Source organism: Eublepharis macularius, chromosome 19, assembly GCF_028583425.1.
Source record: "Eublepharis macularius isolate TG4126 chromosome 19, MPM_Emac_v1.0, whole genome shotgun sequence".
Taxonomy (NCBI): Eukaryota; Metazoa; Chordata; class Lepidosauria; order Squamata; family Eublepharidae; genus Eublepharis; species Eublepharis macularius.
Window position 1 is genome coordinate 3,956,448 of NC_072808.1, and position 16,258 is coordinate 3,972,705.

General features: G+C 43.5%; 1 protein-coding gene across 2 annotated transcripts in view; it reads right to left on the bottom strand.

Annotated features, from left to right (window-relative positions):
- HIGD1C (HIG1 hypoxia inducible domain family member 1C) overlaps window positions 1-14,222 on the bottom strand; it is a 39,794-nt gene extending 25,572 nt beyond the window's left edge. The window contains exons 1-2 of one of the 2 annotated variants that reach the window (XM_055003698.1): window positions 14,181-14,222; window positions 7,151-7,196 (exon numbers count right to left, since the gene is read on the bottom strand). The gene's annotated coding sequence lies outside the window, so the exon portion shown is untranslated. Of the gene's footprint in view, window positions 1-7,150; window positions 7,197-14,180 lie in introns of those variants that run through there. The other variant, XM_055003699.1, reaches the window with a different exon arrangement.
- Window positions 14,223-16,258: the final 2,036 nt, after the last annotated feature.

Genomic DNA, 16,258 nt, shown 5'->3' on the forward strand with positions numbered 1-16,258 from the left:
TTTCAGCTGCTAGAAAAATTATTTTTCATATTCCCGAAAAGCCTTTGGAAGAGCAAGAGTCTGGATGTAATGTATTTCAGAATGAAAGGTACTGCAGAACGGTGATGCTATATTTCTACCCTGGAAAAGCAAGCACCAAGAGACGGCACTGTATTGATTTTGTTAGGAATATCTTGAGAATTGGCACTTATATGGTTTGTCAGATCTAGTCTCTGGGTTGAAAAGTTCCTAGAAGCATATTCCCATTTTTTCCCTCCAAAAAGGGGAACTCTGTGCCTTTAAAACCCCTGCAAATTGAGAAAAACAAACTCTGATTTATATAAGCTGGTTAATCATGTGATTTGCAGGAAAGCTCCCTCCCCCCCCCTCCCAGCTTCTCATCCCCAAGCTGGCCTCCAACTGGCATGCAAGCAGCATTTCAAGAAAGAGGCACCAGCACTGGGGCCTGATCAGGGGGCAGAAAGGGAGGGTTTTCATTCAGAAAGAGAGGAAACAAAACAAACAGCAGCGAGGCGGGAAAGGCAAAAGGGGAGGGAGGGAAGGAGAGAAGAGGAGGCCTCCGCGTTATTTCCATTTCTGCCATTCTTTTCCCTCCGTCGAGCCATGGACTATCAGAAGAGCCAGTTTTCTGCTTTTCAGGCACCAAATCATCTACCCAAGCCTGAGTCAAAAGCTGATCCCTTGGAAAGGGCGATGGGGAGAAGGAGAGGAGACATCTTTTGCTGTTCTATATTCCATTTGCATCTGATCTCTCCTTAACGACACAAAAGCATCCCCCCCACACACACACACACTTCCAAGCTGCCCGGCATGGAAGGAAAAAAGCTCTCTACAAATTTTAATCTCTCACATATATGCTGGCCAGTATGGCTGTATACACATATACTTCCATTTGCTCTTTATTATTATTTTTTATTAAAGGCATGAGGAGAGGGGATTTATTCCTGATCAGAAAAAAACCCAAATTCTTGCAAGGGACAGAGTTGAGGAAGCATGTAGCAAAGGCGTTTTGCTCTCGGAAGAAATCCAAGTGGGAGAAAGTGGCTGTTTTTGGAAGCAAAAACGGTACGCGGATAAGCGCTTAAGTGTTTTGTTTCTGGGGAAATAAATGAGCATTTACAGCAAGATCGGAGAATGTTGACACGACTGCTCTTGTGTGAGAAAAGTTGTTAATTAATCTTAGGCCAGTCACTCACACTCCACCTAACCTACCTTACATGGTTGTTGTGAAGATAAAATGGAGAGTATGCCACTTTGGGTCTCCTTTGGGGAGAAAAGCGGGGTATAAATGAAGTAAATAAATAATTATTTCCCAAGTGAAAGAAATGAGTTCACTATTGTTTACTCTGACTGTCTCCAAGGCTTAAAAGACCTTCAGCTTAGAGTTTCTCTACACGAGACTTCTTACATGAGAATGCTCAAGTGTAGAGAGATGCAATGCTAGCCAGAAAGCGTAGTTTAAAATGACAGTGCCAAAGGTTCTGTCAATTTCACCTCTCTACAGAGCTGGCAAAAATCCCTCCTCAGAGGGTTTGTTAATTTCCTCTTTGTCTCCCCAAAAGCTCTGTCAATTTCGCCTCCCTGAATTAACAAACCCTTTGAGGAGCGATCCTTGCTGGCTCTGTAGAGGTGAAATTGACAGAGCCTTTGGCTCTGTCAATTTTAAACTATGCTTCCTGGATAGCATTGCGTCTCGCTACAGTTGAGCATTCTCATGTAAGATGGCTCCTGCAGAGAGAGTCTCTCACTGCCTGATCCTTTTAACAGGAGATCCAGGGGATTGAATCTAGGACTATTTGCATGCAAAGCAGGTCTCTGCAACTGAGCTGCCACTTCACCTTCTGGTGAACTGAAGAACGAGTGTGTTGTTGATGATGCCATAAGCACCTGCCAGTAAACACTCTTCACAAATGGCTTTTCCCTGGTACAAACAGAGACACATTGAAGACTTTGTTTTTCAGAGTTCACCTTGTACAGAAAATGGTACAAGTCTACTGAACGGAGTATTATTAAATGTATTACCCTCCCCTCTACACACACAACCATTTTCAAAATCTTATATATCTTCACCCCAAGATGATACAATTCTCAGGTAAGGGCTTGTGCACGTCAGGTTCATCTCTATGGAAGTGATGTTACCAGGTTCTTACAATTTTCCAAGGCAACATTAACAAGTGGATTCTTGTCTGCTGCCAACTTGTATTTGCCTAATAGTTCAAGTAAGCTGTTAATTAAATGGTGAGTAAATAGAAAACTTGTTTATTTGCGAGTACTTATCCCAATTCTTCCCCTGACCTGGATAGCCCAGGTGAGCCTGATCTTGTCAGATCTCAGAAGCTAAGCAGGGTCGGCCTTGGTTAGTAATTGTATGGGAGACCTCCAACAAAGACCAGGGTTGTGGAGGCAGGCAATGGCAAACCACCTCTGATAGTCTCCTGCCATGAAAACCCCACCAGAGGTTGCCATAAGTCAACTCTGACTTGAGGGCACCACTCACACGCACACTCCAATTCCTACCCTGTATTCTTGTAGAGAGAGGGAGCAAGCAAGTTTAGCGCCTTGGGATAGAACATGAAAAAGAACTAGTCACGATATTTTATTTCATTTGTTTCCATGCACGCAAATTCCATCCACTTTTACAGCACAATTCAACTTGACTAGAATTTGTACAATTAAATGTCCTCTCTGCATAAACATGTTTCTTGGAGAAGTTGGTGCATATTTGTTTCCTGTTTACAGAACACAATCCATCTGTTTTTTGCTCAAGTAGAGCTTAATACTATAGTGTAATCAACCCACGAGGGGAAAAAATATGTATGAAAAGCTTGTTATTGGTACTTTATGAGCATAGTTTGGGATGGAGACCAGAAAAACTCCTTTCCTCTGCTCAACTGCATTCCATTACTAGCCAAAGTACCTGCTCAAACATGCCACAGTGTTGTGCGAAGTATTTTTTTTTAAAATTCTCTTAAATTTGTGTACTCTTGTGATCCTTCATGCAATTTTCTGAGTACAATCTCAGGGCCAAGCTACAAGTGACGAATGACACTTGAACGGCAAGTGTATTTCTCCCTGTTCACTTGCCCTCCATTCAATCCACTTGCCGTTCAAGTGTCATTCATCATGTGTAGCTTGGCCCTCAGTGTATTAGATGAAGTTATGGGCTCGAGTACCTCACTGTCCAACTCCATTCGGAAGTGCTTGTATGACCTCACCATCAGAGGACATACATGGAGGTTATCAACTCCAACTTGGGGAATTCCTGGACCCTTCAATGGGGAGGGCAGAGTTTGGGGAGAAGCCATTTTCTCCACTGGAAATGATCTCTGTAGTCTAGAGCTCAGGGCCAAGCTACACATGACGAATGACACTTGAACGGCAAGTGGATTGAGTGGAGGGCAAGTGAACAGGGAGAAATACACTTGCCGTTCAAGTGTCATTCGTCATGTGTAGCTTGGCCCTCAGTTGCAATTCCAAGAGATAGCCTGCCCCCACCTAGAAGTTGGCAACTCTATCTAAGAGGGCTGGGTGTGAAGTTTCAAATCCTTCCCCAACATCTCATTGGCTTATATGACCCTCTTGTATCATCAAAGGAGAATAACTTCATTTCCAACGTTTATAATGCTTTGGATCCTTTGGAGCTAAAGACCCATTTGATAAAAAGGCAGGCAGAAATGGGAGGGGAGATTTGTTTAAAAACCTTCCAGAATGCCTTCCCTTGCAAGAAAATGTGGGCTCAGATAAATAGTAGTATTAAAAATTGCACACAACTACTAACTGTCATGCGTATGAAGAGCTCATGAGAACTGTGGAATGGCTAACGTCGCAATCCATGATCTCGGTAAAACTCACAGCAACCCAAGAAGGTCATTATTAGACATGGGCACGAACCGCATTACGAACTTCAAAAACCCACGAAATTGGCGATCGCAATCCGGCAGTTCGTGATTGTCCACGGCCAACGAACCAGCGTTCGGAAGAAGCCTGGTTCGGTGCGTTTGGCCGCGGTTCAGGAAGCCAGACAGTCAGGCGCCATCAATCAATTCCCCTGGAAATGGAGCCAGGGGAATGCCTGAACTCTGTCTGCGCTCCTTCTGTCGCCCTGGAAACCCGAATGGAAGCCAAGCTTACCTTGATTGGCAGGTCTTCCTTCCAACCATGGAGCTGCAAAGTGGTTACAAGTTAGGAGAAGACACCCGGGGGAGGGAGGGGGTGTTCTGTAGCCACGGGCACTCCAATCTCATCCCTGCAAACCCTGATAGGCAGCTCTGATGGCCAAACACAGACCTCCTGTGTTGCTCTATGGGACCTCAGCTTATAAAAAGCACTGTGCTCCTAGGCTGGCTTTCACTTTCAGCGAGCGGTGGAGTGTGAGAGCTGTTGCTTGCTACTTGCTAGCCTTTGGGGAGAGACAGAGAGAGTATAATTGAGCTTGGATTTTTGTGGGCGTTTCCTGGGGGCCTCAGATTGGAGAGGGTATAACTCCAAGATCCCTATTGCAATCTTGACCAAACTTGGAAGCTGGCTGGAGGAGATCCTGCTATACACTCCCTGTGACTATGGGCTCTCTAAGTGCAACGGGGGCCATTCTGAGCACCACAAACTGCGAACCACAAACCGGTTCGGCAACGGGAAATGTCCGTTGCAGTTTGCGACTTCAGGGTCGTCATCAGCACCGAACCCCAAACCATGGATTCATTAAATTTTTTTGGTTCGTGCCCATGTCTAGTCATTATCCCACCTACAAATTAGATCGACAGTGCAATCCTACAATGAAGTCAACGGGCTTAACTGCTTAGGATCAACCGATGAGAGTCACCTATCTAAGGCCACCTCCTAAGTTTGTGTCTAGGTGAGTTTTGAACCTGGTGCTTTGTGATTTGCAGCTCGGCCTTCCCACTGCATCTGCACAACAGGTTTGGGGAGTGCTATGAACATCTGTGTGGAAGAACTGCTTATAAAAGCCGCATCCTACCACAAAAATTCCAGCTGTATATGCTACTGTTCTAGTTAGAGCACTGATACTCAGTGGCTCAGGAGCAATGTGGCTCTTTGACGTGCCACATGTGGCTTTTCTGAGTACCAGTCCCTGGTGTGGAACCTGAACTATGTTTCAGGAAAGTGAGCAAGTCCTTTGTCCAGTGGGGCTTGGGAGTTGGCTGGTGGTTCCCAACTTGAGACAGCCACTGGTGGAGGAACAGGTAAGTGCAAACCTCATTGAGATGGAGACCTCCGACCTGGGATGGATGTAAATGTGATTTTTTGGTGGGGGTTGATGGCAATTTTAACAGTGGCTCTGCACAAGCCGCTGAATACCACTGAGTTAGACAGAATACCTTTCAGGAAACTGAAAGTGATAGGTTGGTATGGTTGATAAAAGAACTGGAGAAAAATGCCCTTCCCCTTTAACAGCAGCTTAATATGGGGAAATGGGCCGCTGAAGTTTTTCATCACATGGATGTTTAAATCACATCTCCTGGTAAACCACATCCTATTAAGCCCTGTTTAAAAGGCAAGAGCATTTTAAACATTTCTCCAGGTTACAGGCAATCCTAGGTTAGTCTCAGCTAGAACTCAACACCTGTTTAACCGGTCTCTTGATATTCTTTTGGGTTACACACCCTTATCTGGATAGATCGAGCTGAAACGGAACTAGCCTTTATCTAGAATCACTTTTTTTTAGTGCTATTAAGAGGTGTTCTGAGTTTATAAACTTCCTGGTATGGCTGACTCACGAGAAGACATAATAATCTCACTTGGAAGCCAACTGATAAAGATAATTTTGGTTTCAATAATGAATCTCTTCGGTAACAACCATGGGAAAACCACCGCCCTGTTTTGGAGAGTTCTGCCACCTCCTCCCACACTCTTAAGACATGTGTAATAATAATGGCCAAACAAAACTGGCACAGAAGGATAGGGAATGAAAAGCTCTTCAGTAGTTCAATAAAGGTATTAAAGCAGCTGTTTTTACCCTTAAGAGAACTGGATAGCCTTAGGCGAGACACTATTCTCATAGCCCCTACGTGCAAGAATATATTCCGAGAATATATGGAAATAAGCTTTAAGGATACTATTTTGCCTGTTACAAGAAGGGTACTCTGTAATACCAACAACATTTTACCTCCGCATTTCCATCCCCTGACTATACTTATTCAATCCCTGCCTGTTAAATAAATTTGTTATTTTTAAAAAAAATATTATGCAGTCTCTAGTGCCATTTCCAAGTACAAAAGGAAGAGGGTTCCTGCTTTCCCCCATCAAGTTCCTGGGCTGGGCTAAAAGCTAAAATTATATCTGCCTGTCAGGGTGGGACAGACACACTTTCTAAACCACAAATATTAACATGCTACTTGGGGCAGCTCAGTCAAAGCAGGGAGACTGATTTTGGCAGGAAAGTCTGCCTCACAATGGGGAGAGTGAACAGGGGTGGGTGGGGGTCTGTCATACCTACATTATCCCAGCTCTCTCATTTCTAACAATCAAACCCTAGTGAATTAAACAGGCAGTGTGCATATCTCAAATAATCTGGAGTGCAGTCAGTATTTTCAGTGCCAATTCTGAAATAGTAAATCAGATTAAGTTGTGCTCCACAAATTTATAGGGGGGTGGGGGTGGGAGGTGCTGCTGAAGGCTGAGAATAACACAACTGAAAAGGAAGCTCTCCCAGAGTGGAACTACAAGTGACAAAAGGCACAGGTTGGACACTTGTCAGCTTCCCTCAAGTTTTGATGGGAAATGTAGGCGTCCTGGTCTTGCAGCTTGGCTCTCCGACTGCTCTCCAACGGACTTGTCAACTGTCACTTCTCCAACATTCCGCCAAGCTGCCTACATTTCCCATCAAAACTTGAGGGAAGCTGACAAGTGTCCAATCTGTGCCTTTTGTCACTTGTAGTTCCGCTCCCAGTCAAACAGACCAACTTGTTGGGATTGTGGGATTGTAGCCGGCCCCTTGTTGCTGTAATGAAGAGCCAAGCTGTAAAACCAGGACGCCTACATTTCCCATCAAAACTTGAGGGAAGCTGACAAGTGTCCAACCTGTGTAAGGTGTCACTTGTAGCTTGGCTCCTCTGGTTGTGGCTCTGCCTGCAGCAAAAGGAAAAAAGATGAAAGAAAAAAATTAATAAGCAGGATTACTTTGGACACTTACCTGTAGAAGTTCTTGTTCCATTTGAGATCCATTTTTCCTCTTGCACCTGTAGAAAGAAAAAGAAAGAAAGAATCAACTATAATGCTCTCTGTTGGATGTCAGCTTCATCTATAGACTTTGTTGGCTGTTCTATTGTATTTATTGGATTGTGGATATTTTGTATGCTTTTTAACTATTTGTTGTGAATGTATTTATTCTGTATTTATACGAATTCAGCACATAGCACGTTGCACTTATTTAATTAATACAAAAAACAATTTTGATTATCGTTTCTAAGTATCCACTCCCGGTTGTGGGTTTCCACTACTAATTTTTGAAGGCTGAGAATAGCCTGGCGGGGGAGGAAGAACACGGCTGTTTATTCAGCCCAGTTACTTCCGAAGCATACTTGGACCATCTTTGTTGTGAATGAAGCTAGCATCTGTGTTTTTCTCCAGTGGAGCAATAGAATCTTCACCAAGGGAAAATCTGATGCCCTTAAAATACTTTGCAACTTAATCCATACACCACCACCTGCCCGAGAAGATGTGCGATCATTTCTCTCATGGCGCTATCCCCTTCACACAGTCTGGTATTTTTTTTTTCAGTACAAAGAGTAATCACTAAAATATAGTACATGGTAATTGGGAGGAAAAGGCAGCTTGCCAAACGTACAAGAAATCAAAGGCAAGATCCTCATTTAAAGCATTTGATACGTGTTCGGACTGCATTATCTGCCGCAGCTTGCTGGGGAAAGGAGTTGTAATGCCAGGGAATCAGAACAGCGTGGTGCAGGATCCAATCCACTAAGCAATGAGATCCTGTGAGCCCTTTCATGGATCATGCATTTGTTAGATCCAGTTCCTGGATTCCGGGGTGTGGTTACTAGGATGTGACCTAGTGAACCACTAGGCCACTACATCCCCATGTGATACCACCTGATTATTTTCAATCATTTTGAGATCAAGATCTAGATATCACACATACAGTAAATTTCTGATATGACAAACATGACTATAACAAGGTGAATACTGTAAATGGATGAGTTATCGTAATGGTTTTTCTTCCCCTAATAAACAGAGCCCAGATTCCAGTAAATACATCCATTATATGACATTCCTCTATAATTCAAACGTCGTTAGCTCATTGCAACATTTCACTGCTTTGGCTTAATTTCATAAGGCGGTCGTAAATACTAGCAGTTCTCCTGCTCTTCCAATTAGCGGGCACATTAATCCTTGTAGGACCGAGCCAAGCGATAAGAGATTCTGTATCACGTTCTTTTTTATCCTTTTTGGTTGAAGAATGATGAAATGGTTAAGAGATAAGTTTTTCCATAACGCACTATATAAATTAGGGATGCCCAAATCTCTCATAAAAATGAAAACCTCTCTCTAGTAAAACAAGGCGCAACACAGAAGATGTGACTGTGCCGGCAATGTATGCAATGAGTAAAAATTCATTTATTAATTAGAAAGCCAGAATTATTTGGCATTTAAAGTATAAAAGGAAAGATGATATTGCTAAAATCTCTGCTACCTCGTGGAGGAAGGGAAGGGGGGGTACATACTGTCAGGGCAGGTACAATATTCTAATAGTTTTCCAAAGTAGGAAAGGAGGGTACGCACCACGAGGCCTGAGTGGTAGTTAGCCTAGGCCAAATAAGTAAGAAAGTTTATCCCATCACAGCAAAAGAAAAAAGGGACTTTCCAAACTGGATATGAATCTCAAATCTGGGCTGTTTTCACATGTCCTTATTGTAGCATCATGATATTGCAATTGTTCCGCTATACTCACAGCTGTACACACATCCCCGTAATCCACCTGTGAAAATCTGTCCTACTCCTGTAATCGGTGTGCTTTCTTCGAGAACGCAGATTTCCCATTTGTAACACTTTGTAACGCTTCTTTAGCGCTTTTTTTGCCTGCATGAGAACACTTGGAAACGCTTCTCCAGAGACCTCAATCCTCCTTCCTTTTTTGGTTTCTGCACCCTAGAAAGAGATTTTCCTGCCCAACCTGGCAACAGTGATGCCAATTTTTTTTTAAAGGACACCTTTATTGTGCGAGTGTGATGTCTCGCTTAAAATGAACCAACTGCACAAACATAGCCGCTAATTAACAACTGTAGAAATTAACTGTTTAATGTCTGATGTTAAAGTTGCACTTTGCAAATAACGGAACACCCCAACCTTGGTTTTTTAAAATTTTCCCAGAGGGACAGCACAATTGTGCTGTGAACGTCTGGAAGCACAACAAAGCAGCACAAGTCAAGGCAATGTGAATGGTGCATCATGATAGTGGGACTGCAACCAACAGAATCATAGCACAAAATTAGCAGAATATTTGGATGTGTGAAGATGGCCCTGAATTTCCCAGGCTCTGTCTTTCAGGGCCAAGCTACACATGACGAATGACACGTGAACGGCAAGTGTATTTCTCCCTGTTCACTTGCCCTCCACTCAATCCACTTGCCGTTCAAGTGTCATTCCTCATGTGTAGCTTGACCCTCAGTAGCAAGATATTGTCGTAAAGAGATGTTGGTGAAAGGATGTCTATCCCCAACTGAGACCTGAACAAAAAGTTTATCTGGGAAACAGAGATGCCTGCCTGCTTTCACATGGTGGGTGAAATGGAGCCAAGCTTTGGTATTTAATGATAAGTGTAGCTTGTGGATAGATATTCTCAATAAGTAATTTATTGTGTTTAGGTTTTAACATTGATAGTGTGTATGAAGGAGCAGAAGGGGAAACAACACCTTACCAAAGAGTTTTACATGTAGACAACATGTGGAACATAAGAGACCTCGTTTCTATGTTCCTCATATAGTAAGGTTGCCAGGTGCAGGTTGGGAAATTCCTGGAGATTTTGGGGGTGGAGCCTAGAGAGGGTGGGGTTTGGGAGGGGAGAGACTTCAGAATGGTATAATCCCATAGAGCCTACCCTCCAAAGCAGCCATTTTCTCCAGGGGAACTGATCTCTGTCACCTGGAGATCAGTTGTAATTCTAGGAGATCTCCAGACACCAGCTGGAGGCTGGCAACCCTACTCATATAGTCATTTCCAAAATGAGGAAAGGTTGAAGTTTAGTCATAATCTATTGCAGAATCCTAGAGAAGCTAGGACGACACAGGTTGGACACTTGTCAGCTTCCCTCAAGTTTTGGTGGGAAATGTAGGCATCCTGGTCTTGCAGCTTGGCTCTCCGACTACTGTCCAACAGACTTTTCAACTGTCACTTGTCCAACATTCCGCCAAGCTGCCTACATTTCCCATCAAAACTTGAGGGAAGCTGACAAGGGTCCAATCTGTGTCATTTGTCACTTGTAGTTTGGCCCAAAGAGTATATTGGACGTGGCTAAAGAAAGAAGAGTTTATTAATTACTCGCGCTTTATTAACTCACCCGGGGCAATTATGTTAAGATCAGGTTAACAGCAGCACAAAAAGTTAGTGGTAGTTAAGATCTAAACGTAGGCCACATCATTTGGGGTTTAGCAAACATGACTTGATTTCCTGTCTCAGGAACGAAACAAGAAGAGTTCGAAGGAAGTATCTACAGCCATCAGATATCGGTATCAGTGAAGTTTTCTTGGAATGAGCAGATTTTTCTTTTAGGAATTGGGTGGGGCTGCGGAGAGGAGTTCTGTGAAATATGAGCCTTTCCCTTTGGAATTTCTCTAGGAGTTTCTCTACCCCTTGAGGGCCTCTTTGCTTCAAGGGATTAACATGCAACCCCTAATACTTTACCGTTATACACTGGAAGGGGTGGGTTGTTACCATGAACCAGAAATTATAGTTACGGAGAGTTTTTTAAAAAATAATTTTGCAGTGGCCAGCAAAATGATAACCACTGACTGGAACTAGCCTTTTTCTTTTCCAGCATAGATAAACTGTGTCCTCCCTTTTGAGAAGGTGAAAGGGTGAAAAAAAAGGGAAGCGATTCTAACAAAGCAGAAGTCTAGAGATTTCCAAGCCTGCTTTCTTCAAGAACTAATTTCTTATAATGCATATAAATCACAGAACTTCTCTGATCACTAAAACTATGCCATTAAGCATGCAAATCGAAACAGGTAGAAACACAACTACCAAAATTATATTTTGGCGAATAGTGTATGAATACTTCGTGGTTAGAGCTCTGGACTGGGAACAGAGAAGCCCGTATTCCAATCCCTGCTCAGCCCTGAAACTCAGGGCCAAGCTACACGTGACAAATGACACTTGAACAGCAAGTGTATTTCTCCCTGTTCACTTGCCCTCCACTCAATCCACTTGCCGTTCAAGTGTCATTCGTCATGTGTAGCTTGGCCCTCAGCTTAATTTATCTCACAGAGTTGTCATGAAAATATGAACTTGAGCCAGTCACTGTCTCAGCCCTTTTTCAGTAAAGATAAAATATAGGAGAAGTGGGAATCTGGTATACTACCTGAATTCCACGGAGGAAGAGTGGATAAAAAATGCAGTCGATAGATCTTGGTTAAGGTATAAATACAATTTTTGTGCGATAAGATAATGACAAATGAATGTACATTATGAACTAGTGGTCTTGTTGCCTGGAAACCCTTAGCCTCTGTCCCCAGCAGCCACCTGATAGAGGGATAGGGGAAATATAGGGGAGCTGAAATGGCAGCTGGTGACTCCATGACGTCACTTTCAGCTGCATAACAGGACGTGATGTCATTATTGCGGGGCACGGTAGGTTTTTACCATAGAGTTTAGGGGAATTCTAGAGCATCTTGTAGTGTAGTGGCATCATTTCCCACAGAGCTGGATGCCATTTCAATAAGTCTCTGACCTCCCTTGTGAACATTGCAAAAGTTGATCATACAGAAAAACCAATGGGGTGTTTTCCATATGGAGACAGGCCTGTGTGTTTTCCCCATTGCTGCTCCAACTGTTGATATGACATAGCAGCAATGGGGCTTCCACATGGCAGGTTTTACCATAGTTGTCCTGTCCCAGGCCTCTGATAACAGTCATCCCCACATTACCAGAGCTTTGGGGGCTTGGAGGGGATCGGCAATAGAATATCTTTATATCGTTATAAAGTTATAATGAACTGTATTGGTTTATCTGAATTTCCAGCTTTCATTTTAAGAAAAAGTAAGTCTCAAGGCCCTTTTGTTGTGGAGATATAAGTGGAAAGGCATATCTCTACAGCAAAAGTGGCTAGACACGTTTTTACAAATGATAGCTGGTAATTCAGAGTACTAGCAGTATAAAGAATTGCTGCTTTAAAAACAAACCTCTCCCCTTGTGGCAAAGGAGAGGAAGGGGCAGAGAAAATGGCTGCTGTATAGGCAGGACTGGAAAAATCTGAACTTTCCCAACTTCCCAGCAAACATCTTGACTGTGTTGTGGTCTTTCCCAAAATCTGCAGCAAAGCAGATTTGGGGAAGATATGAGAAAAGCAATGAGGAAACCCAGGAGTTGCGCAAATGCTCCACAGATGCTGTGGGGAAACAAGAAAAATCTTTGCTTCCCAACAGTATTGAACACAGAACTAATAACCCATGTGGAAAAGAAATCCCAACAATTTTTTTTCCTGATATAAACTTTCCATAACCCGTCTTCCATAGTTATTCGGCAGGCAAAAAAGCTGTTATACTCTTGGCCGCTGAAACAGTGTGATCCTAAGCATAGTTACTCTAGTCTAAGACCATTAAAATCAATGGGCTTAGACTGGAGGAACTATGCTTAGGATTGCACTGAAAGTTTCTTTTTATCGGGGCAAGAAAAAATTAATTGAATTAAACAATAGATCATTAATTACAGATCAGAATGTGCACTGCATATTGGATTTTCGTAGTAAATGTTCCTTTGGAAAGTGCTTAGCGCTAATGGCTTTGTAGTGAATTATCTGTGTGTCCTTCTCTGTTCAAGATGTATGCTCAAGATAATTACCCAGCTGAGCAACTACCTATCCTTCCTCTCTCTCTCACGAGTCCTGCTGCTCCTTCCATGTGGCTGGTGTCACACTTCAGCAACTGACACAGACACTGTTTGGGAAAAAGCACCCTGAAAAGACTGAGGGCCAAGCTACACATGACGAATGACACTTGAACAGCAAGTGTATTTCTCCCTGTTCACTTGCCCTCCACTCAATCCACTTGCCGTTCAAGTGTCATTCCTCATGTGTAGCTTGGCCCACACACTAACTTTCAATGTCCAATCATAAAAGGATTCCTTCATCTTTCATCCACATAAGCTTAGCACTAGCAGCTCATCCACTGGAGGGTAATTATCCCAGGAACGTCTCGGGTTCTTGGTATAGTAGATCTGCAGTGCCATCCCAAGTAGGTCTACTCAGTACCCTTTCCAAATCTATTCAGTGGGTTTAGGTAAAGGTAAAGGTGGTCCCCTGTGCAAGCACCGAGTCATTACTGACCCATGGCGGGGGGAGGGGGGCGTCACATCACAACATTTTCTTGGCAGACCTTTTTACAGGGTGGTTTGCCATTGCCTTCCTCAGTCACCTACACTTTACCACCAGGAATCGGGGTGCTCATTTTACCGACCTCGGAAAGATGGAAGGCTGAGTCAACCTTGAGCCGGCTACCTGAATCCAGCTTCCACCAGGATTGAATTCAGGTCGTGAGCAGAGCTTGAGCTGCAGTACTGCAGCTTACCACTCTGCGCCACGGAGCTCTTACTCCAAATCTATTCAGTGGGTTTATACTCAGTAGCTCTGTGGTGGCCTCCATGGAATCAGAGGAAGAGGACAGGAGTGAACCACCTCCTTTGGCACTGGTGATAGAGCCATTCTTGCCTATGATAAAACCATAGATTTTTAAAAATTCATAAAATGTTACAATATCAATTTATGCCTTCCACATGCTGTTGTCCCATTCCCCCCCCCTCCACTGCTCCTCTGAGGGAGGGCCAGGAAGCGTAATTGGGAGGTCCCCACCATTACCCTATAAGTGGCAACTCTAATTTACAGGTTCTTTCTGGGGAGTTCCTAAAGGAGAAGGTACCTCCACCTGAGAGGCTCAAAAAAGTTTGAGGACCCCTGCCCTTCTCATATGACCTGGCTCAATGCCCCAATACCTTACTTGACTGTGTGGAGACATGCCGGCAGGACTCATCTCTGCTGACCCATCTCCTATTCTGCTAAACAGTCAGAGCCAACAGAATTCAGGGAGGCCAGAAGAAGGTAGGTCCCAAAACGAGAAAGGCAGGGGAATCCCAGCTTCCAAAAGAGCAAACATATCTGTTCCGTTGCTGAGCAGGGAGATACGTTGCCAGATAAAATAAAGCAGACCCGTGGCACCTTCAAGACGAACAAAATTTATTCCAGCTTAAATATTCATGATTCAGAGCTCATTTCATAAGAGACGTATTCTGCTACAGACAAACACGGCTGCCCATTTGGAATGATCATGTTATCAGATGAAGTGATGGTGGAAATGGGATACCAGCATTCTTATTTATTTATATTTGATTTAGTACATTTTATTCCACCCTTCCTCCAAGGAGCTCAGGGTGGCATACGTTGTTCTTCCTTCTCCATGTTATCCCCTATGAGATAAGTTAGGCAGAGAGAGTGGCTGACCCAAGTTCACCAAGCCAACTTCATAGCAGAGAGGGAATCTGAACGGAGGCTTCTCAGATTCTAGTCTGACACGCTGATTGCTAAACTGTGCTGGCTCTTTCCCAACAATAAGCAAAGAGCAGGACCACCCCGCCCCTGCACAGGAGGAGGGTACAATAAATCACAAAGTGGAAAATAGAGTCGCAATCTATTTACAGTGCCCAGTGCAAATGGTGAATAAATATCAACAGTATATAATCTCATACGATCTTCATAAAACACTGTATAAATAACAATAAATTACAATCGCCACATTTTGACAACATTACAATAACCCTTCCAACGATTCCAAATGTAATATTCATTGTCCAATTGGAATAAATAGTCTATTTGCTTTATATCTTGCAGAGCTGTCAGGGTAAGTTCTTAAAGTGACATATGCAGATGAACTGTGGGCAAGCCAGGTAAGTAAATTAAGTTCAAAGTGGTTGCTAATGTCCTTTTTTGTGTTTGTCTCTTGACAGGTCAGATACTGCATCCTGGGAAGGGGGGTGGGTGGTCCCCGTCCCTACTAAAGCGTCTCAGCTATTTCTTATGGCACAGTCCTGTAATCTGGATAGAAAACCCTGACTAACTCAGGGCCAAGCTACAAGTGACGAACGACACTTGAACGGCAAGTGGATTGAGTGGAGGGCAAGTGAACAGAGAGAAATACACTTGCCGTTCAAGTGACATTCGTCACTTGTAGCTTGGCCCTCAGTTTGGATAGCAAAATCAAAAAGAGTCCAGTAGCACCTTTAAGACTAACCAATTTTATTGTAGCATAAGCTTTCGAGAATCAAGTTCTCTTCGTCAGATGCATGGTACAGAAACTCTGCATCAGTTTGGATAGTTTGCGGAAAGCAGGGAGAGTGAGAGCTTTCCTGACCATCTGAGGGCCAAGCTACAAGTGACGAATGACACTTGAACAGCAAGTGGATCGAGTGGAGAGCAAGTGGAGGGCAAGTGAACAGGGAGGAATACACTTGCCGTTCAAGTATCATTCATCACTTGTAGTTTGGCCCCCAGACAGCCATTCTATAAGGTGGGCATTACCACATTATAGTGATTATTCAGAAAGCCCCATAGTAATGTGAGCGGGGGGAGATGCTGGGAAAGTGGTGTCCACAAGGGTGGGAAAATGGCAATGCAGGTAGGGAAATGCAGAACGTTCCTTCTTGAACATAGTAAAGAGTCCAGTAGCACCTTTAAGACTAACCAACTTTACTGTAGCATAAGCTTTCGAGAACCACAGCTCTCTTCATCAGATGCATGACGAAGAGAACTGTGGTTCTCGAAAGCTTATGTTACAGTAAAGTTCGTTAGTCTTAAAGGTGCTACTGGACTCTTTACTATTTTGCTACTACACGGCTAACTCCTCTGGATCTATCCCCTTCCTGAACAGTGTATTAATGTACTGGAACTGTATTCTTTCCAAAAATATTAAAGTAAAGCAAGTTTGGGAGGAAAGAGCGTGTTGAGGGTATGGGAAAGATAGGAAATGGATGATTACAGCATAATGTCATGTGAACTGACCCCCCCCCTCCTCAAGTGTTTCAG